Source organism: Cyanistes caeruleus, chromosome 1, assembly GCF_971803275.1.
Source record: "Cyanistes caeruleus chromosome 1, bCyaCae1.hap1.1, whole genome shotgun sequence".
NCBI lineage: Eukaryota > Metazoa > Chordata > Aves > Passeriformes > Paridae > Cyanistes > Cyanistes caeruleus.
The window spans coordinates 39,951,349-39,973,757 of record NC_141701.1 but is presented as its reverse complement, the minus strand read 5'-3'; the positions used below and the strand labels follow the sequence as shown (position 1 = coordinate 39,973,757).

At 39.1% G+C, this 22,409-nt stretch overlaps 1 protein-coding gene across 5 annotated transcripts in view; it reads right to left on the bottom strand.

The window, feature by feature from the left end:
* The window catches only part of ATP6V1H (ATPase H+ transporting V1 subunit H), a 127,688-nt gene that overhangs the window by 30,689 nt on the left and 74,590 nt on the right, over positions 1-22,409 (bottom strand). The window contains exon 17 of one of the 5 annotated variants that reach the window (XR_015286564.1): positions 625-749. The exons of 2 other annotated variants lie outside the window; for them this stretch is intronic. The gene's annotated coding sequence lies outside the window, so the exon portion shown is untranslated. Of the gene's footprint in view, positions 1-624; positions 750-13,208; positions 13,329-14,145; positions 16,804-22,409 lie in introns of those variants that run through there. 2 more of the 5 variants (XR_015286567.1, XR_015286566.1) reach the window with 2 other exon arrangements.

Genomic DNA, 22,409 nt, shown 5'->3' with positions numbered 1-22,409 from the left:
TTTGTGGCAAGCTGATTGTTTATTTCTCACCCACAGACATAGCTTCAAGAAGTTACATAACCAAGATGTACTTAAACATATCTATATATAAATACACAATTAAGTTCAGTCCATGTTCTTAGGCCACATAGCCAAATTTAAGTAACAGCAAAGTTCTTTGCGTGATAAGGAGGACACATAGAAAGGGTTCTTGACAACAAAATATTTCAAAATCTTTCACCCACCTTCTTTGTAAAGCCTGCATTTCTGGAGAAGTTTAGATGCGTCTTTAACTAATAGGTGAAGAGCCTCCCAGCCAGAAGTGCAGTAGAAAGGCTCAACAAAAAAGGATTTTGTGTGAAAAGCTAAAAACTATGTTCTGACTTTAATAGTCCGAGAGATCTCAAGATCCAAAAACTGGAGTAAAGCTGCAAACATAAATACCAAGTATAAGTGTCCCTTATCCCAGTCAAAGCACTTTTCATTTTTAACACAGCACTTGAGCAAATAAGGCAAAAGTGATAATGGATAACCTTCCAAACATTACATATTTTGGTCTGTAAGTTCCCAAGAGGCAGATTCCTCTTGCTAAAATGGGTTTATCTGTTTCTAAGGGTTTCTTTCTAGAACTCCACATCCACTTACACAGAAAAGAATTAATTATAATCCTCTGCTTTCACTTTTATTATTACTGAGCACCAGGTTCAATTTGAGACATAGGTCTATCACTTCTGCAGAACTGTTTCTGCTTGCTTCTAGTCAGAAGAGTGCTGAAAAGAAGGAAATAAGGTAATTAAGATCATTCTCCTCGCTCATAAGAGCATGCACAACATTCAACTAAATTTATATTAATATCACTGAGATATTAACTTGTAACTTCTTAGGACAGTTTGAGAGCCAGTGCAAACTGAAGTTGTTCATTTGAAGGAAAGTGAAGCTTTAGCATAGGTAGCTCCTCAGAAGTGACAATGATTTATTCTATCTGAGAATCTAAGTTGGAATCTGGAAAAATCAATGTTACTATAAAAACATCAGCTTCTATAGAACCTGCTCAATAAATAAAATGTCTTTCGTTTAGGACAAATAGTTTTCCAAGTGTTTTTTTACAGAAAAACCTGCACTGAGCAAAGAATCAAATTCTGAATATCAGATGACCCACACAGCTTACTGCAGTCTTCTCCCCTTACAATGGACTTCTTGATCAGCCTCCACTTGGAGTGGAAGTGTCCTCCTGTCCTTGCCCAGCTCCAAGCCATTCTGCACTGCTGTGGTTTTCTCTAAGGAGCACTGGGGCAACATTGAAGAAGCACGAGGAACACATTTGCCACACAGTGGGGCCCAACTCTTGGCCATGCTGGGCATCAGCTGCCCTGGTCAAACAGGAAAGTCTGGTGTGCCACTAGAGGATATCAGTGATCTTGTCCCTTTTTACTGCTGATGAAGAATCACCCTTTTAAGCTGTGGAAAAGCACAAAATGCCGCCCAAATTTCCTTTCAGAAATGCATTATTCATCCCACATACATGTTTTTCAGACTCCTGCTGATGAAGGGACAGACTGCAAAGGGGAGTTGGGAGCAGGGGAAGGGGAGGTCTTTTGCCACACAAACAATTCTATGACCCAATGCAAAAAATGGCGCATACAGCAATCCAAACACCAAGTGCAGTCACCAACCTGCCTGCTGGCACACAGCCACCACCTTTCCTGACACCATCAGCTCCATGGGGCAGCACCTGGCAAGTCCTGCACCTTGGAATCCTACCACGCTGGTGGTGGCTGCAGAATGTGCCCATGCCAGAGATGGTGGGTGACTAACTCTGACTCAGGACAACTTTCCTTTCCAGGGTCAATGTTTGCTGCTTCTCTCCCTTGGGCATGTTGTGGAGAGTGACTGAAGAAACCTTCTCAGCCTTGATCCACCATGACTTGGGCTTTTCTTAATGAACACTGGTCTGGCATTTGGTTGGATATTTCCTCAACCATCTTGTCATGATTTTATCTAGTCATCACTGGTCTCCTGCAGAGCTCATATCCCTCTACTGTTAGTTTGAAAAAAGGTAATTTAAGGTCAACAGTTCCCTTTTGAGTTGTACTGACTCCTTACAGCTCACCAGGTGGTCTTGTAGCTGTCTGGCAGGCTCCAGATTTCAAGGGAAGGCTGAGTGGTCTTCTCCACACAGGCCAGCTTCTTAAACTGCAATCATCTTCTGGAAGAAGCTCAATATTTGCATTTTCTTTCATATTTTAGCATAAGCCTGTTCCTTCCCATCTTGAACAAGACTACTACAAAAAGGCCACATAAAATGGAAAGTGACACTGAGAGAGATTGTTGCTAACTGTTGCTTTTTTCCCAACCTGAAAATGAAACTCGAGACAATTTTAGTAAGGAGGTAATATAAAAGGGGATCTTTATTTGAAGGCCTTCAGAGGCAGTCATGGAAAGATGCCCACAAAAGCCCACCCCCAACCAGAGGTGAGTACATTTTTATGGGTTTTAGGAAATTAGAATAATTGATAAAAAGCACCAATTAGGAGACAGGTGGTGATGCAATTCTCCCCCAGCAGGTCAAGCCCCTTCTCTGGAGCCCCCTTCAGCACCAGTTGCACTTCGTCCATAAGACTGTACCTTGAAATGTTGTTCTTGGTTTTGGTTCCCAGGAAGAACAAAGATGGGATAGGGACCTTGTATCTCCCAGGGCTTGGAGCTCTGGAATTTGTTTTGTCTTTCTGCCTAGGGAAAGGCCATGGAAAAGTACTGGGAAAATGAGTCACAAATACAATAGGCTACAAAGCTACAAATATATGTGTGAAGAATACAAAGAACATATTAAAAAAAAAGACAAAACCCAAACGGGCATCATAACCATGGATTAATTCCCAGTCTGACCAGCTGTACATGCACCTTTCTGACTTCAGGTTAATAACCAAAATCAATAAGACATTCCATGATCAGATGCAACTGGGGGGAAAAAAAACAGGTTTAAAGAATCAGTGCCCACTGTTTGGCCATTCTATTATCCTATGTCAGTAAGGACTGGAAATTTCTAGGGGAGAAATTGCAAGCCATAAAAGAAAGAATTGTATTATTTCATGAACAGGGACTGTCATTTTCCCCAAACCGAGTTTTTCTCTAATAGGATCAAATATAGTGAATCAATACTTTAGCCCAGATGGGGTTTGTGGTTTCCAGAGGAACTTTTCTGGAGGAAGGTACACACTTCCTATAAATATAATATGGTACTTTAAGATACTATAGCTAAAGAGAGCTATAGCTCTGTTTAATTTCATTTTAATTCTGTTACCATGGTTTGGGAGAGGGGGAAGGGGAAGAGAAAGGGGAAGGGAAGTCTTCCTGTCCTGAGACACCAGAGCACAGACCAGGTGGGGCTGGAAAATACTGCTGCTTCCCTAGAAATATTGCATCTGGGGGTACAATAAACCCAGGAGGTTAGTGAGAAATAGACAAAAGTCTGTTTGTTATTAGCTTGTGTTCTTGCTTTTATCGAGTCTCATGTTTCTTTGCCAGAAAGAATGTCATTAGCTTTCCTGCTTTACCTCCCAAATTTATTCAAGCTGTATGAACTGGGGAGGTTATTCCTCTATTACACTTTCATGTATTTAAATAGGAAAACATATGTATACAGAGACACACAGTGTGTGAGATAATTTTTATATAAGTAATATGTGTAAACAATATATAAATAATTAATAGTTTATTCTATATTTAGGAGGTTTATAGATAAGTATATATGTACATCTATGTATTTATTTTTTTTTTGTAGAAAGATGCATGGGGTCAGCATTGAGAGTTGCTGCATATCTCAGAGTTTCATTCTAATCCAGTATTTTTTACTGAATTCCCTGTTTTCCCAGTTCAACTCACTCTTTCATTTCCCTTCTCTTCCAACACTATGAGTAAAGAAAACTATAGCAACCTCCCATCTAAAGCTTTTCCAGAGGTCTCCAGTACAGTAACACAGTACAAGAGCTCACTCTTTAGTGTTATGACCACACAAGTCCCCCCCAGGTTTTGTTATCTGGAACTGGTGAAGATTTCCTGGCCGAGAAAGAACAAATTCCTTAGAAACCACCATTTTATGGACTCCTCACTACGAACAGTTAATTCAAAGAGCTTAGTTCATCAAGAAGTTTTATTTTAAACTGCTGTGTGTTATCTGTTTTTCTCCTCCTTATCCACCTGCTTTTCTGCTGACCACTCGCTTTCATCTTTGCAAAAAAGTTTTACATAAGAATTTTTAAATTTGAGCCTCTATGTAAACAGGCCCTCCAAAATTCATTCTCAGCATGTCACTCACCTACAGTTTTAATTGTACAAAATACATATATTTGAAGGAATAGCAGTGAACTTTTTCAATCTATTTAGCTCATTTTATGAACTGTGGGAAGCAGCAGTGTAGCAGCCTCTGGCAAATAAAAAGGAGCAGACGCTACACTGAGGAAGGGAGATTATTTTCCTTTTTGTATTCAGCATCTGCTTTACTCTCCTTTGACCTGTTGAAAGATTAAGCTCCAGTGAGACTGTTTGCACTTAGATCTTCCTGAAGCCTCCTCTTACCAAGAAGGATTCTGTGACTATTAAGAAGGATTTGATGATCTACCTATTCAATATTAAAATAGATAATAGATAATTCTGCTGCTTCTTTGTTTCAAAAATAGCATGTTCCCTTCCTGTTACCTGGTCACTGCTTTGTGTAGAAAAAGCACTGCATTGAGCATTAAGACATTTTCCCTTTCCACAGCTTTTGCTTGTAAACTTGGGGCAATAATAAAATCAGTCATAAATATAAAAGACAAAGTACAAAGAGTGGACTATATGCCTGTTACCACTGTGAAGTAAAAGTTTCTCATCTTGAAAATGCTAATATTTGAATACCAATGACAGACAAGTGACCTCTTGTGAGCTCTTAGGGTTGCATGCATCAGTTTTGTGCAGACTGCGCTTCAAATGGAAATGCTGGGAGATGTAATTATTGGTGGCTGCAGATTTTAATGACTGAAATAGAGATATACAGAAGATCTAGCTAAAGTCTTGGCCCAGAAAGCATATTAATGATGTATCAAACATAATCAAGCAAATAATTTTTTCAATGCCTCTTATTTCTTTTTCTAGTATATGGAATATTTATTTCCAATAAAGATGTAAAAACCAGAATATAAAACTATTCCTTACAGCTGCATTTCTGATGCTACAAACAGATGAGTTGGCTTTTTAATGCAACAGTTTCACAGAAACATCCTCACAATTTTCATCAGTTAAAAAGTATGGACTCCCTGGTACCATTTAGATGACTCTAAGTTATTGGTGTGAAAGGAAGGGACACTGTCCCCTCCAGTGCTAAATATCATCCATTTCCACCGAGCTGTACCACCTTTACTGGGGTTACAGTCTATATCCATGTAAGCACCAATGTTCATGGAAGACTGCTACAAAACCTATGTTACAGTGGAAATTTTACATTTTAACTTGAAGGAATTGATAACCTACTCTTCTTTCAGTCCCATAAGAAAACAAAAACTTTTCTATACTTTGTAAAAGCAATGGCAACAAAGAAAAGAATAACAGGAAAACCAGATTCCATACTGAAGAAACCTGGATCTTGTCAGAAAGATTTTGGCGTTTTTTATGATGAAAGGAAAATATATTGGGATGCTCTCACAGACCTCGTTCATTATTTCTGTGGTGAGTAACTCTTAGATAAATAGATAGGGTCCTATCTATTTAAGAGAGCCTGAGCAGGCAGATGAGTAAAGACAGACAGAGCAGAGGAAGAGCAACTGACAAAACATCTCTCTCAGGATCATCTTTGCACTACTCTCTGACTTTAGGTACCTTTTGCTGATCCTTTCTAATTTTCTGATAAACATCAGAAAATGTGTATTTTCAAACACATTTCTGCAATTCCACACCTGCCAGTTCGATGAGGTCCTTGGAAGAGGAGACAATGGAGTGTGTTACAGCAGTAGCCAGACAGCAGGCTGGCAGCAGCTATTCACAGCCATTCAGCACCCTCAACAGCTCTGTGCATCAGAACAGGACTCGGGGCAACCACATGATGCAGCAATTGTTGGTAGAGATTCTCATTTTAATTACCATCCTAGTGGCCTTGCAGAATTCACTTCTCTTACATTTGTTTGGAACAGGAGTCCTCATAAAATTACTGTGTGATAGTAATGATAATGAAAATGATTATAATAATAACTATAATAATGATAATAATGATTATTATTATAATAATAATTTCATCTGGTCATTGCAAGCACTGAGTGTTCTTGTAAAGCTTGAACACATTACACATCCCAAAGATGTGAGGCTTTCCCAGCAGACTATTCTGTATTTTAAAAGTGTTTAAGTAGCATATGCTACCATAAGGTCTTAATACAGAAAAGCTGTAATTAGGACCAAGATGCTTCTGCTGTCGGTATCTGAAATTAATTTAGATATTGCTTTCATATTCACATATATATGGACATGCTTAATTTCTTTGCATTTTTTCAGATGGACAACTATAACTTTTCCCTAAAAATATCACATTATTTCCTTAAGCTTTAATGATTCAACAATTATGACCCCTAAAATAACAGACATAAGTGTCTTGAGTACCTTACAATGTCAAAATAATATCTAAGTTTTAAGTATTCAATAATTATGCCCCCTTAAAACAGCAGTTGGAGAATTTTCACATAGATACCAAGAGAGGCTGAGCTTGTAACTTTCACTAGACCTGAATTTCAATAATGAAAAAGTGTGTTAAAGCAAATTATCTGACTGTTCACCTGAACTCTGAGAGAATCCACGCTTTGAGGGACTTTGCTCTCCTTTGAAAATGGGGAGAACTGCCTTATGCATCATCAGTGATCATCAGAGAAATTAGATCAGAGCAATCAGCTTACTTTAATTTATTACACTCTTGCTAACTGCAAAATAACTTTGTCCAGTAAAAAAGAATTGTGAGAAAACATACCTGGTTGTGGAGAATTGCTCCCTTGTCATAACACTGTTGGAGGGAGTCATCCTTTAAAACCAGCATAGATTTTAAAGATATATTTCAATTATTTTTTCATAGGACTACAGACAGACTTGAGAAATTTATCCTGAAATTTAAGGCCTCACAAAAATGTTTTTAAATATGCAACAACAAAGTCATATTGATGGCAAAAGAATTTTTTGAACAATTCTTGATACATAGATGATATGAGCAAGCTAAAGATATTGAATACAGAGACTTCAGTAGCTAGTCAAAATTAATTACTCCCTTAAACATCCACCACAATTGAACCTGGAGAACAGGGATTGTCTTTGCAAGTGGAATCAGTCTCTGGTATGCCTCTTGCCAATGAAGTTGTATTATACAGAGAAAATGTGTCTTTCTAAACAGGGAATTAAATATTGTTAAACGTTTGTTTCTCCCTGGATTAATTATTTATACTGAGCTACCTCACCTAGATTTAACAAATTTAACAAATGCATTACAGATTTTATGAGGATTGCACTGGTATGTCATGAAGAAAAGAGGAAGGAAAGATTTCTGCTAATGTCAGCAACAGCTGTCAGAACTGCAATTATAAACCTCTTGAAATATCTAATACAATAAAAACTGTATGAAGAATTTTGCATTTTAACTGTTTCTAATATCACTTTTAGAGCCTCTACCCAGCAGTTTGCTCATAGGGCACGCTACAACCCTTAGAAATAACTTGCTTGGGATTTTAGATCACAACAAGATATCCCAGTGCAGATTCAGAAACTCACATGATTGGTTATATTCTTTAACAGGTATGTTCATGGAGAAGATATTCAACCCCTACCAATGTCTGTATGATGAAAGCAATAACCATGTTTGGGTGCTTTCCAGTACTAGTCTTAGGCACTCTGAATGTCTTTGAGAATTTAGTCATCTACAGTATAATTTTTGGTGAAAGTCTCTGTTTTCAAGCTTGATGTCTGTTTAACATAAAGAAAGTAAGAGAGATTTTATAGACACATGTATTCATGTGTGTGTTTGTGTTTGTGTACAGTCAGATTTATCTATAATTGGGAGTCACTCCAGCAATAAGGAAAACATCTAAATAAAGAACAACAATTCCAAGACAGTCCTCACAGCCCTCCTTTGTTCAAAATGAGGGGGATTGGGAATGGGGACACAGCCAGATAAACCCCAGCAATCTGGGAGTTCAGCTCCTTAATTAGACACTTACCAGTCCTGTGGAGCTGCAGCACAGGGAGCAGAGTGGCTCTGCAGACAGTGCACTGCTGCAGGATGTTTCTGTCAAATTCAAGCTGGTGTTAATGAGCCAGATGTGAAATATGGCAAATGCCTGACTGATACAAGACCCACCCCTCTCCCACACCTATTCATGGGTCTGGTAGGCACAATAATCTCTCACAGAGCTGACAAACTGGGGCACTGACCTTGCTGCCAGATTAAGGGTTTGAAACAAATATGCAAAATAAGCAATAATTTTGAGTATCTTAGTGAGATTTCTGATTTCTTTGCTTCTAGGAGGACAAAAAGGCAAGAAGACAAAAGGAAAGGACAAATTTCCCAAGGTGGAGTTTGGCTGTGGGAGAGAAAACCAGCAACACAAACACCATATTACTCCAGGAAAACATGATCTATGAAAATATGAATACAGCCCTTCACACACCAAACCCCTGGTTGAAACCACCAAACTTTTGTCCATGAAGGGTGTGCATAACTCCAAGAAAACTGATTAAAAAACAAGACTCTGTGTATGAGAAAAAAGACTCTGTGTATGAGTGTGAGTGTGTGCAAAATAAATAAATTCTTGACTTACTGTTATGCAGATGTAATTCTGCTTTGCCAGCAGTCAGGGTATTGAGCATGGCAGCACCAAAATGTGAGACATGCCACTCCAACACAGCCTTCACAGCACTGTGCCAGGCTGCCAACACTTCCCAGGCAGAGTTCCTCCTGCTTGAATGCTAAGCAGAGAGATGGTGAGAATGGCCTGGTGGTGGTAACCTTTCCACTGGAAAACGTGAAGCAGGATGTCTTCCAGATTTAGGATATAGAGAAGTAGGATTTGAAATACCTCTCTCTGCCCCAAAATACCCTGTGTGGGAAGGTCACTAGTTAGCTGCAGATTATAAGCTTTGCAGTTCCTGTCCATGTACAATTCCTTCTCTTAACTGCAATCCTGTTCAGCACCAGACAGTTCTGGGCTTTTAAGAACTTCCTTTATTAATGTGGTATTATGCAATATTTCTTTATACACTTAACTCTCTTGTAATATTAAGATGAAGGCCACATAATTTTTTCTCCATCTTAACAGTAAGATTCATATTTATTCATATGATCTTTATTAAAATGACAAAGGCGTGATTTTTACAGGAAAAATCATCCTTTGTGTTTACAAAGACAATATGGAAAATTTGACAGAAGGATAAAACATGAATAAGTCTAACTTTTCATCAAGATACAATTGTTTCCATGTCTTTCAAATAAAAATGAAAGATGTTTATAACACCATATTTAGAGTAAGATATTATTAGATTCTTGGTAAATAACATCTGTTTATCTTAAGCCTTTAATCAGAGCCCTCCCCTGCTTGCTAGCCAAAATTACTGCACATATCACAGCCATCCTCTGACTGCTGTCCATCTCATCAATGCAAATCATTGCCAGATCCCAGTTTACCTGATAAGTTTAGCTGGTAAACTTATCAAGAAAAAAAATTAAAAGCAATGCAATGCGTGAAATGTCTTGCTTATTATGTGTAAAGGATAATAGATTCTAATGTTGAGATTCAAAGCCATGCCAAAATTTAGGATCAAAAAAACAGGTCTAGATAAAGTCCTATCAACCATCTTCAGGGTATTCAAAGGGAGTTCAGTACCTCAGTACCCAGACCACCAGACATCAATGCCATTATTTATGGAAAACCAGATGGGACAGGGACAACAAAGAGTGGAGATGAAATCCAGAAGTCTCCTGCTGTGATTCTTCATTGCTTGTTACCTTGTTCAAGACAGGATTTGTCAGATCCAGCTCCGTGCTACATTAGTTTATATTGATTTTTTTACATTAAGATGAGCTATAATTCAGGAAAACTAAGTCCTAGGAAAATTCCCTGTATGGTGCAAATCTAATTTTGCACACCGCTTCTGTACCAAGCCAGCAGCTTGGGCTGTACTGAGACATTATCCCTGACTATTGCATAGCCACAAAAATGTTATCCTGCAGTTTTAGGTATTGTCACCCAATTTAAAATCAGCACTGGGAGAGAATTCTGGTGCATAACAGAACTAACCTGGCTGAGAAAACAGGAAGAAATCAATAACCCATCTTTAATTTCAGATTTTTTGGTCTAAAAGTCAAGCTATGTTCAGCTGATGGAACAAATTCACAAAATGCAAGATGCTCTAATGCAGCCTGATGATTTTACACCCATTTTGTTTGAAGAGGGCCCAAGCCACCAGAGGATGTGGCCCTGTACCACACTATAGCAATGTAAGAGGGAGGTGAGGCACAGGAAGGTAAGCCCTTTTCTGCTTGTTTAAATTCAAGAATATTTTTTTAAAATAAACTTCATATCACCCAAAGGGCAGAGACTTTTTCCATTGCAAAACCACTTACCAGTGAGGTTTATTTTACCCTTGAACCATACTGAATTGATGGTTCCCTGCTCAGGCATTCCCAGGTGCAAACAGCTCCACTCTCAAGCAAGTTTTACCTTGGAGGCTCTAGAGTTACTGAAGCCAACAACATCCACTCACCACAGGGGTCAGGGACAGAGCCTGGAGTCCTTCACAACCTGCAGAGTCTCCTTCTTTTGTTAACAAAAAGCACCCAGCTCTTTTTGGATACCTCCCTGCAACATCAGGCAGCTCACTTAAAGTAGTCTTTTAAGTTAATGTAACAAGATAGATCAACTTGATGGTGTGCTGCCAAGAGATTGATTTTCTCTGCCACTCAAAATACGGGTCCCAAAACAAAAAGCATTTGTAAATCAATGAATAAAATAATTGCTATGCAGGAACACTCTTAGAAGTAATAAGAGTCCCAGTCATGCAGACTGATCTTTCGCATTACTAATAACTCACACGGTTGGTATTTAGAGGAAGGGAAAAACCTCTCACATTGTCCTAACTTTCAATACCTGTCTGGAAGAAGGTCAAAGATTATTCTGCCTCCCATCCCTGGAGGCTTTCAAGGCTGGATGGACCTCTGAGCAACAGAACTGGTGTGGTGAAAGTTGTCCTTGCCCATGTCAGGGTGTTTGGAAACAGATGATCTTTAAGGTCCTTTCCAACTCAAACTATTCTATGATTCTAATAGGGAATTTTGCTCAAGTAGGCTGTTTCCATCTGTTCCATAAACACATCAAGCCTGATACCTTTTTTCAAAACCTCTTCCAACCTTTTGAATTAAAACAGTTATCCTGGAAGAATTTAAGCACAGATTTTGGCCTGGCTTCGTTCACATTCCTGTTGGAATGCATGAAGTGCAAACTCCTCTGAGTCCCTCAGGAAGAAAAAGAAATGCAGGGATTGGATTACAGTCTTTAGAGAAACTTAAATATGTTAAGCCACAGATATAAAGTAAGAGTGTAAGTTTTAGTTTTAAGTAAAAAAGCTTAAGTGCCTTAGAAGTCTGTAGCTAGTGAAAAGCCTTAAGTGCTAGTTTAAAGTTCAGTAGTGATACCCTTCACAGATTCAACTTAGACCCAGACACAAGGAAAACATTGCTTGCATTTCTAGATAGACCAGATACTGCTCTATATGTAGAATTTAAGTAAAACTGGCACTGCTTTTGTGCATTAAAATTAATCTTAGATTAGTGTAGAAAGAATGTTTTATATTTGTGTATTTAACTGACTGGATGATCTATGAATAAAATCCCCTGTATTAGGATGAAACACAGTACAAAGAACAACAACAACACCATCATCATCTGCACACCTGAAGAAGAGCTACAACTGCTTCTGCTGCCATTCAGACCAACAGGATTCCAGCCAGGAAGCTGCTACTCAGAATTTGGGACTTTATACCAAAACTTTTTAGCACAGACTTTAGTACTCTGAATTCTTTGCCTTCAAGACTAATGCATTCATGCAATAAACACCTTTATAGCAACCAACAGCTGCTCTTGTCTCCTTGAGACACAGAGACCCCCACGAACCACTCAACACATTCCTTGGGTTTTTCTACCAGCAAGAAAAAGGCAAATTCGGTAAGAAAGTATAATTGAGCCAGTCTGAATTCCTCAACAGGGATGTGTGAGCTCCATCAATTGTATGGAGAACACAAAATTAAACTAACATTTGCTTTTGCTTTGGGTTGATTCGTCATTAGTTAAAGTGCCCAAGGTTTCCCAAGAATTTTGAAAAAAAGCTTTTCCCCACAACATAAGTGCTGAGGAAAGAGAGGACTTTTTGTCTATTTTATTTCCATCATCATGTAAGGAACAGTAAGAGAAAATGCACATCTTTTTTGTTTTCAGGCAACTTGAACTATAAGCAAGGTTTTCCAGAGTGCCAAGTACATGAACAGCTACAGCTCCAAGCCAGGAGTCATTTTTTGTGTCTGTGAGGCTCATGCTGATGGGCAGGAGGGATGGGAACCAAATTCTTCAGTGGATACACTTCAGGGTCCAATTTCCTCAGCTGAGGATATCAGATAGAGAAGAAATCCTGTCAGCCTGCCCCTACTAGAAAGCTCTGAAAAATGTCAGTTTTTATGAGTAGTCCCTCTGTCATCCCCACCACATTTTGACACTTACCTGGATGCTAGTTATTTGACAGAACAGAGGGACAAGCTAACTTTGGGGAGGTTGAATGAAAATTAAAGGTGATAAAAGTAACAATAACTCCACACAAAATAATTTAGACTAAAATAAATAAAATAAATAAAATTAAAATATTCTGATTTTCAGATCCAATGATTCAACATCAAAAATGCCAAAACTGAGATGATTTACATAGTCTCCAGGCAAGTCTTCTGGGTACCATAATTATGTGTTTGAGTAAAATGATAGACTTTTCCTCAGGATTCTGGCATTATTTGGTGAACAGGATGACAAAATCATTTTGAGGGCAGGAAGTGTCCTACAGAAGTTTGGCTGGATGAAACTAAGCTACAGATATATTTTCACATAGATAATATTTTTACCACAAGGTCTGTTGTGCAAAGCTTGTGTGGGACAGGTTTTATTTTTCTTTAAAATAAGCAGTCAGACACAAGTTCTCTGTAAACAGTCTAATTTAACTTCCAGACAGGGAGATAAATTTCTTCTGAAACAATCTATTCAAGACCAGACAAACCAAACCTCCAACTCTGCAGTTGTTTGTAAGTTCCTATAAATGTTTCTGGAAAAAAGAATAGTAAAAAAACCAGCTTGGACGACAGAGCATCATTTTTCTTCCCAGAAGTTCTGCTCACTTGCTTTAAGTTAAAAAAAAATTATTTGGTCCTTCAATATTTCTGTACACCTGCATGCAGTGATACCAATCAAAGTTCAGAACCATATCTAGGTCAGTGTTATTCTTAAAAGTGATGGGAAAACTTTTCCTAAAATAAGAAGAATACAACCTAATCAAAAAAAAGTAAAAAAAAAAAAAAAAACAGTTCAAGAAATATTTTAAGAGAAATTTGTACTTTGCATTCTGAAGGACTATATTTTTTTATAAAAATATAAATTTTTTTTCTAAAAATTGGACATTCAGGCAGAGTAGTGCACTTTGCACATGAACAGCCAATGCTTTATCTGCAGAAATAGGAAAACATTAGTTACAGCAGTATTTCTGACTAAAAGCACTATTTGCATAAACTGTTCCTGTCACATTCTAAAGGCAATGAAAAGAAATTTGGCATCATTCCTGCGAGCTGTCCCTTACTGCATGGGAGCTTAAGTGTAACTTATGACTTGGCTGTTGAAGTAGTTCAACCCCAGATCTTTCTGACCACAAAGTGTAAGTAATACATTGAAATGAAAATGGAAAGGAAATGGAAAAGAACAATTAACAGGAGCATCAAAAACACAGGGATATCCATTCATATTGCCTCCTCACATGTAGATTCTTTACAGAATTCTGCTGTCTCATTACTGGTACTTCATTCTTTCAATTTTTTAATAAAAAAAAATATTTCCCTTGCTATTAAATCAAACTTCTGATTATGTAGGGGTTTTTTTTAATTTTATATTCCCTTTAATTATAACAGCATGAAATTTCTTTTACCCCACTCTTTGAGCACTCAGTAATGAAGAACTGCTTCATATAATTAAAACAGAGTTATTCTGTGTTCTGAGACACACTGCAACCTCTCATTACTGTCTGAGGCATGTATTTAAAAATGTGCTTATGTAAACAGCAAAGTTTACTAAGGACACAGTTTTAGTGATATTTGTCCAATGAAGTTTTCCTGTGTGTCATAAGAGAGAGGTAGAGGACCAACAGTAAATTTTAGATGTGCTTGCAGCATTTAAAAGAACCACAGAATTGTCTGGGTTGGAAGGACACTTAATGATCCTCTAGATCCACCCCAGATGCCATGGGCTGGGATACCTTCCATTAGAATCTGTTGGTCAAAGCCCCATCCAACCTGGCCTTGGGCATTTCCAGGAATGGGGTGTCCAGCTTTCACTGGGAAATCTGTTTCAGTGTCTTACCACACTCACAGTGCTTCACATCTTATCTAAACCAACCCTTTTTCAGTCAGTAGCCACTGTCCCTTGTGTTTCAAGTATGGAATTCTGTGTATTCCAAGTTTCCAAAAGTGTAATGGTGCTCAATTCTGGCTTTATGAATAATCTCATTCTTTACATGTTTTCTGCCATCGTCCTTCAAAGAATGAAAAGCAATAAGCCAGTTAAAAAAATTGCACATGGCAGTCCTAACCAGCAGGTCTTTAAACCATGGCATTCAAGACAAACTGAAAGGAAAGAGTAAGCAGAAATAGAAGATGTCTTTTGCACAAATCCAGAATGATATTTCAACACTTTGAGCTATACATTGGCTTCTCTCAGCAAATTTTCTTTGCTTTGGTCCAGCAAAGAAAACAACTTCACAGTATAGAGAGCAACTGCTCAGTATTAGGGGAGGCTTCAACATTTCATTTCTGAGCTGCACTCCTGCTGCACCTCCTCCAGCTGTACTTCCATGAGAATGAAGGCACAGGCATGATTCACCCCCAGCGGGAAAAGCTTCTCCCCTGCTACCACCCATCAGTGTGTGCAAGTAACCAGAACCATGCCAGCATCAGCCTGACAATTGTTTACCACTGGGGAGAAAAGAAAATAGATTAGACAGTGAAATGTCTGAGACACTTGAATGTGAAGCTGTTGACTGAGGAAATAAGCAGAGAGAATTTTGCCAAAATGGAGACAGTTTCATTCACACCAAGAAACTGAATGATTTGGGGCAGCTCAAATAATAAGACTCTGTGAGGTCTGTGAGTCTCATTTCTGAGATTGTAAGAGGCACAAAAGCAGCATAAATGCACCTGCAGCAAGCCCTGACCTCTGCAAGGCTCACAGGCTGCTGGCATATGTCACTTTGCAACTGTGGGGATAGACAGGCCACCTGCCTGGGGGTATTCTCCTCCTGCAGTGCCACAGCTGCCTTCTCAGGTTGATGCACTCAGTTTCTCTGAGACTGTAAAAGCTGGTGTTGTCATGGAGCCAGAATTATCTCTCTGAATGTAATTGTCATGGTTTATCCCCAGCTGGCAGATAAATACTGTGCAGCTGCTCATTCACTCTCCACCCCAGCCCTGGTGGGATGGGGAGGAGAACTGGAAAGAGGTAGAAACCATGGGCCAAGATAAGAGTGGTTTAGTGAAGAAGAAAGGAGAGGAGAAGGAGAAGGAGAAGGAGAAGGAGAAGGAGAAGGAGAAGGAGAAGGAGAAGGAGAAGGAGAAGGAGAAGGAGAAGGAGAAGGAGAAGGAGAAGGAGAAGGAGAAGGAGAAGGAGAAGGAGAAGGAGAAGGAGAAGGAGAAGGAGAAGGAGAAGGAGAAGGAGAAGGAAAATAATGAGAAGGAGGACTACAAAGAGAGAGGGATGAAACCTAAGACAGGCAAGTGATCCCCAATACAATCACTCTGCATCCTGAGCAGGGATTGTCCCCGCCTGGCCAACTCCCCACAATTTATACACTGAGCATGATACTCTGGTATGGAATATCCATCTGGCCAGTTCAGGTTACCTGTCTGAGCCATTCTCCCTCCTGTATTCCTCTGCTCACCAGCAAAGCATGGGGAACTGGAAAGTCCCTGACTTGGGGTGAGACCTGCTTAGCAACAATTAAATCATCTGAGTGTTACCAGCATATTCTCTTACAAAATCCAAAACACAGCACTGTACCAGCTGCTAGGAAGAAAACTAGCTCTATCCCAGCTGAAACCAGGATACTAATGCGTCTAAAGCCTAGAGAAACTCTCAACTTTACACTGTAGGGAGGGATGAAACTCAGTATGACTTAGGAGAATATTGTTAAAAGGAGATTTTGTTTGGTGTGTGGCTAGAGGAACAGGTGAGAAGGGGAAGCACCACACTGCTGTACGAGACCTGTGATAGATAGATAGATAGATAGATAGATAGATAGATAGATAGATAGATAGATAGACAGATAGATAGATAGATAGATAGATAGATAGATAGATAGATAGATAGATAGATCGATCGATCGATCGATCCAGGCAGGAAACCAAAAGCGGCTAGGAGTCACTTACCCATATTAGGAAGTGCTAAAAACATCACCCCAGATCAGAGCAGGTTGGATCCATGTACTGCCTTTCAGAGCAAACAGGCATCAGCAGCCCAAGTGGACAGTCCTGAAACAGGATCTAACCAGCATTGCCTCCATCAGCAGAGTGATTTGAAAACAAAATATCCAGGCTGAAATAATACCCACACCCAGCCCTCTCTTCTGCCCCAAAGCCCAAGGCACTGGCTGACAGTGCAGCAAATGCATCAACTCGCTGTGTTGTTATTCTGGGGTAACCAAATTTTCTTCTGAATCTGACTGATTTCCAGGTTGAATTTTGGAGGCCTTTGGAGGCAAGTGTAATAAATACTGTTCTATTCTACAGAGACATGGTCACAAGTCCTTTGAAAGACATTTTTCTGACAAAACTGGGAAGAAAAAAGTTTCAAAATATCTTGAGAAGTTTGGTTTCCTCTAAAAATTAAAACCTTAGTAACCTTTTGTTAACATTAAACAGCCAGTCATGTCAGGATCAATGGTGTACTGATGAAACTTTAAGACTGACTCCCTCAGTGTGTTTGAACACTTTTTTGGAGCAGGGAAGGAAGGCTTTATGGTTTACTTTTTTTAGACTTTGATAAAGAAGACTGGAGAGCTGCCTTTACAGTCAGAGTCACAGAGACACAACAGGGACTGTAATGCAAGCTTTCAAAGCCCCTTCACAATTTTGAGATGAAATATCATTTCCATCTTTTATTCCAGACTCATTTTAGAGGAACAAGTTGGGGGGGTGGGGGGAGTGTTGTTGTTGTGAGGACAGAGGATCTGATAGGGAAAAAACAGAACTTTATTCATCAGTTGCCTTGTTGTCCTGCATGGCTCAATGACTTTAAAAACAAGCTGTCTTCTGCTCCCTGGCCCTTGTAAAGGAGTTTGTGACTGTACTGAGAACCTGGACTATGCTTTTTTGTTAAGATGATCACTGTGCAATTCAGGGAAGCTCAGTTTGCTACACGATTGCAATGACTTTCTTTTTAAGACACAAAATTGAAGTCAGACGCTCATCAGGAGATCTGAATACAGCTGACATTTCAGCCACTGTCCCACATCTCCATTTTTTAGCAACAATCAAATAGCTACAAAAGAAAAGGGACTGTAATGAGGCTAATGATAGCCAAGATAGAAGAGCTTCAGGCAATATACAAGACCACAATTTCCATCAGGAGATACAGCAGCCACATGGTAAGGCAGAAGGACTTCTGACAATGAAGTGACAGAAAGTACAAAGTCTCACCTACTTGAAGATAAACACAAGCATTTTTCACCCTCAAAAGATAATAAAAAAAATCCAATAAGATGAAAGAATGGAAGAGCTCCCACAGCTGGCCCAGGAGAAAGGAAATTTTGGGTATCTTCAGTGTTATGTCAGAGTCTTGGGAAGAAGGGAAGGGTGGGAATGGGTAAAGTTTGCAGGCACAGACTGAGTACAGAAAATACTTTTCAGAAACAGCTAAAATACTCAAAAAAATTAACACCCATGCAGAAGCAGCTCCTTTCTATTTCCATTCCCAGTTCTCATCAGTGAGATGAGTCCAGACCTCCTAATGATGCTCAGCTCTGCCACATCTGTGGCAGGGAATGAGGGTTTGCCTACCCAGGAAAGGCATTGTTGCAGGGGAAGAGAAACCCCTCAGGCAGGAAAAGGAAGTGCTTTAAGCAGTCAGTACTGAGCCCCCTGCCTATGCTCCCTCACCACTTTAAAGCACTAATGGCCCCTTTGTTCCATTTCACTGAGGAAAATCAACTTATCAAAGGTTATTGACAAGAACTATTGCAGACAATTGTCATGCAGTCACATCATTCCATGGCAATCAGACAATGAGTTGCAGAAGGAAATCCTGCAGTCATGCACGGCCTAGCACATCTGGCAAAGTTTCTGCTTTCCAGATGGCATCAAGGAGGACATGGAGAAAGAGTGCCCAAAACCACTTTTTCTCAGTTTCCTGAATGCTGAAGAGCCACCTGATTTCTCTAAGAGATATCCCAGCTGCTGCCCCATGCTCTGATAATACAATGAAGAAAAAGAAAACAAGGATGAATTTTGAACCTTCATTAGGATTAATATTATATCATTATTTTTTTTCTGCTTACCCTATTCAGGCATACCTACGTGAGACTATGAGACTATGAGGATGTCTCAGCTTTTTAGATTTGGGTTGGTTTTTTTAATTTTGCAGTGCTTTCAGAGGAATTTTTGAAGTTGTCTGGACTGGAAATACCCTCAGGCTATAAGAATATCACTATTCTAAAATTCACTCTGGCTACAAGGGCCTGAGCAGAAAACCATGCTTAACTGCCACCCCCTGATGCAATTGAGACTGAAATAGATTGCAAGTATTTTGGCAGGATATTGCTGAAACTTGTTCTTAAACCTGAAAAGCTTAACAGGCTACATGCCACAGAAAAACACCTTGAACACTCTTGAAAAATGAGAATTCTCCCAGCATGCTTTTAATGCTCCCTAGTAGGTCCACAAGCTGCTTCAGGGTGATTCCTCAGACAAAAGAATGCTTTTAGCAAGAAACAGCATGGCAGAAATAGATGAAAAATGGAACTGAACAAACCAAGGATGCATGGAAGAGTCACCCACTGAAATGGAGAAATTAGATTTCTTCTCCTGTCAAAAATTTTTTATAGTTTGTTATTCCTATGTCAAGTTATTAGTGTTTCAGCTTTGCAAAAGATAAACTTGTTCTAGGCTCATTTATTTTCCAGTTTCAAACTTAAAGGCAACTGGAAAGTTTATTTTCAATACCATAGTGACTGCTTCACTTATATAGTCAAATTCATATTTGATCAACTTTCTGAAGGAATAATAAACTGAGAAATGCGAGAGGATGTTAATTCATGATGCTCTAAGAAAACAGTTTTGATTTCGTAGTAAAGAAAACTTAGAGGTTTCAAGCAACTGAGCTGCCAGAGCTAGGAGTGGGATCAAGTCATGTTACTATCAGTATTATGTTTGTTTGTCAGAAACAAGAATATCCTGAGAGCTTCTTAGTTAAACACTTACATTCTGGTGCATGACCCGCACCACCTGGATCACTCACACTTTTGAGTCTTCCTTGGCCATGACACACTTTTTAAGCACAATCCCTTCAGGAAAGGTTTTAACAGTGGATTTAACATACAGCATTGAATATTTCACCAAGTTCTGGACATCTCAGAATGCAATTGCATACTCCGAGAAAAATATTTTGACCTTTTGGAATGTCTGCTTGGTGAAGAATTCAGTACCACTCAAGAACCAGCACACAGAGCAAGGCCAGCAAAACAAAGCACTTCATATCAGGTCAAATGAAAGGTGTTATTCCACCAAAAATAGAAAATTCTGGGGGAAAGGATGAGGGTGGACAATAGAGAGCAAGCAATCAAGTTTTCCACAATGCCTTCTTCAATACCATCAAAGTCTGATTGGCAGGCTGCTTACCTCTCAGGCTGGAAAAGTTAGAGAATGTTCAAGAAGAAAAACACCTAATGTCAGCATGGGATCAAGTGGAAACCACAAGGCAGCTGCTCTGAGGACGAATCCTAGCTATAAACAGGCTTGGAAAACTGAGCAAGGTAAATGCCTACCATTTGCACCATTAGGATTGCAGGCTAAATGTGCATGCTCTTTGTGAAGCCATGAAAATATCTCTGCAATTTTTTCTCCCCACATAGCTAATCCATCTGGTGCCGAGCAAGCCCCAAAAGTTGCAATAACATTAACTTTGTGCCTTTGCTCTGAGCCAGTAGAGCAGAAAGTAGGTGAACATGAGATGATAAAATAGAAGGAAGACTTAAAACAATAAGGCTGTGCCCCAGAGGGTTTTGCAGCAGGCTCCAGTTTATTGCAAACTTAATAGAAAATAACCTGAAAAATTACACATGGCTCTTCTGCTTGAAATGGCTGCCCAGAGCAAACCCTGAGCCAAAGAAAATTGCAACCAAAATGTTAAGCCTTGATAAAACAATCCCATTTTAAATAGCAAAATTTATTGTGTATTTAAAAGCATTATAAATACATGAGGCATGTGGTACAGCCTTTTTACACAGATGACTTTGTATCACATCCATCCACCTTAAGTATTCAGGTGTGACAAAAACATAATATGAATAACTAAATTTTGGGCATAGCTTTCAAGAAGTTTTATGAATCTGTAAAATACCTAAGATATTTTAAATTGTATTTCCCTTGCTTCTTTGAAACAGCAACCATTTAAAAAGTTCCAGCCTTTTCCCACATCACACCTTAGAGTATGTAACAGATTCTTGCATTTTTCCACTGGTGCCTGCATGATTCAGAGGCCAAACAGCTGAGGGCACCTTTAAAAAACTGTTTAGGATGTAGAAGTCATGAACAAGAAGAAGAAAAAGTTGGAAAGAAGTATTACAAATAACCTCTGAATTCCCTGTTACCGTCTCCTGATTTAGTCTTTTCATAGAGGGAAAAAGAAAGGGTCATCAGCTACAAGAGAAAATCACTGATCACATCCAGATGCAAGTTTACTGTGCTGCTTCTCTTGATCCTGCTAAAGTTTGTTCCCTCATGTCACTGAAATCAGAAGCCATTTACTCATGGATAATAAATTCGTAGAAGGGGGGTTGGGGTTTTTTGGAGGGGGCAGGTCCTTTCCCAATTTTCTGAGAAACTATAGAACCTAAAAACTCAGCAGAAATATAGAACTAAAAAGCTGGTTTTTATGGAATTTATTCCAGGCCCAAAGTACTATCAAAATTTCTAGTATTTTCACTAAAATAATTTATAAAGCATACAAGAGAAATTGCCCGTGCAAGATAAGCACAGAGCATCTGCAATAAAGAACTCAAATAAATCAAAGCAAAGAATTCAATATAGCAGATTCCAATTAATGCAAGGAAATTAATATACCAAGGAGAAGTCATAAATCCACTTTTTGGTTAAATTTCTAACAAAATTAGTTTTTCAGGCAAAAAGGAGGTTCAGTGTAGTGAAAATGTCATATAGCATCACCTTCTTCATGGGATCTCCTGTAAGAAACTAGTACAGAGAGGTACTGAATAGTCCTCATTTCACCTCTTGCATTAAATGTCCCATTTTCTGTCCTTTTGGGTGCCTTTGGGTTATGTCTTTAGATATCCAAGACATCCTTCACATACAGAAGCTGTAGCTCTCGTATAAGAACACCCAAAGGAGGTCCCAGTGTTCAGAGTGGAGTTCTGGATAAGTGACAGGGTGGGAAGCACACTCCAAGGAGATAGAACTGGCACAGCCCATGAAAAAGTCTCACAGCTGCAAGACAAAGGAAATTGTCAAACCTGCATATTGTGTCAGCTCTTTTGCCTCTTATGAGTGTAGCTTGCAATAGGGTGAAATTCAACAACCTCCTTTCAGATCTCATTCCACCATACAATGAACCTGCTGGCATGAGTAAGAAACAGACCTGTGAAGAAAGTTTATGTGCCTTCTAGATGCCAAGGAAACACATGGCATGCAGGATTTTTCCAAGCTTAGGAAGCAGAACTTTACAAAACTTGGGCACTAAAACATCTGCAGTGAACACCAAGCGAGGTTTTCTTGAAGCACAAAATTGATTGATTCATATCCAGCATAATGCAAAAATTCAAAAAGCTTTCACTTGATACTAGAAGATAAAGCTGTCACTCTCATGAGGAAAAGGTACTATCAGTATAGAAAATCCAGCATCTAGTCTTGTAGAAGAG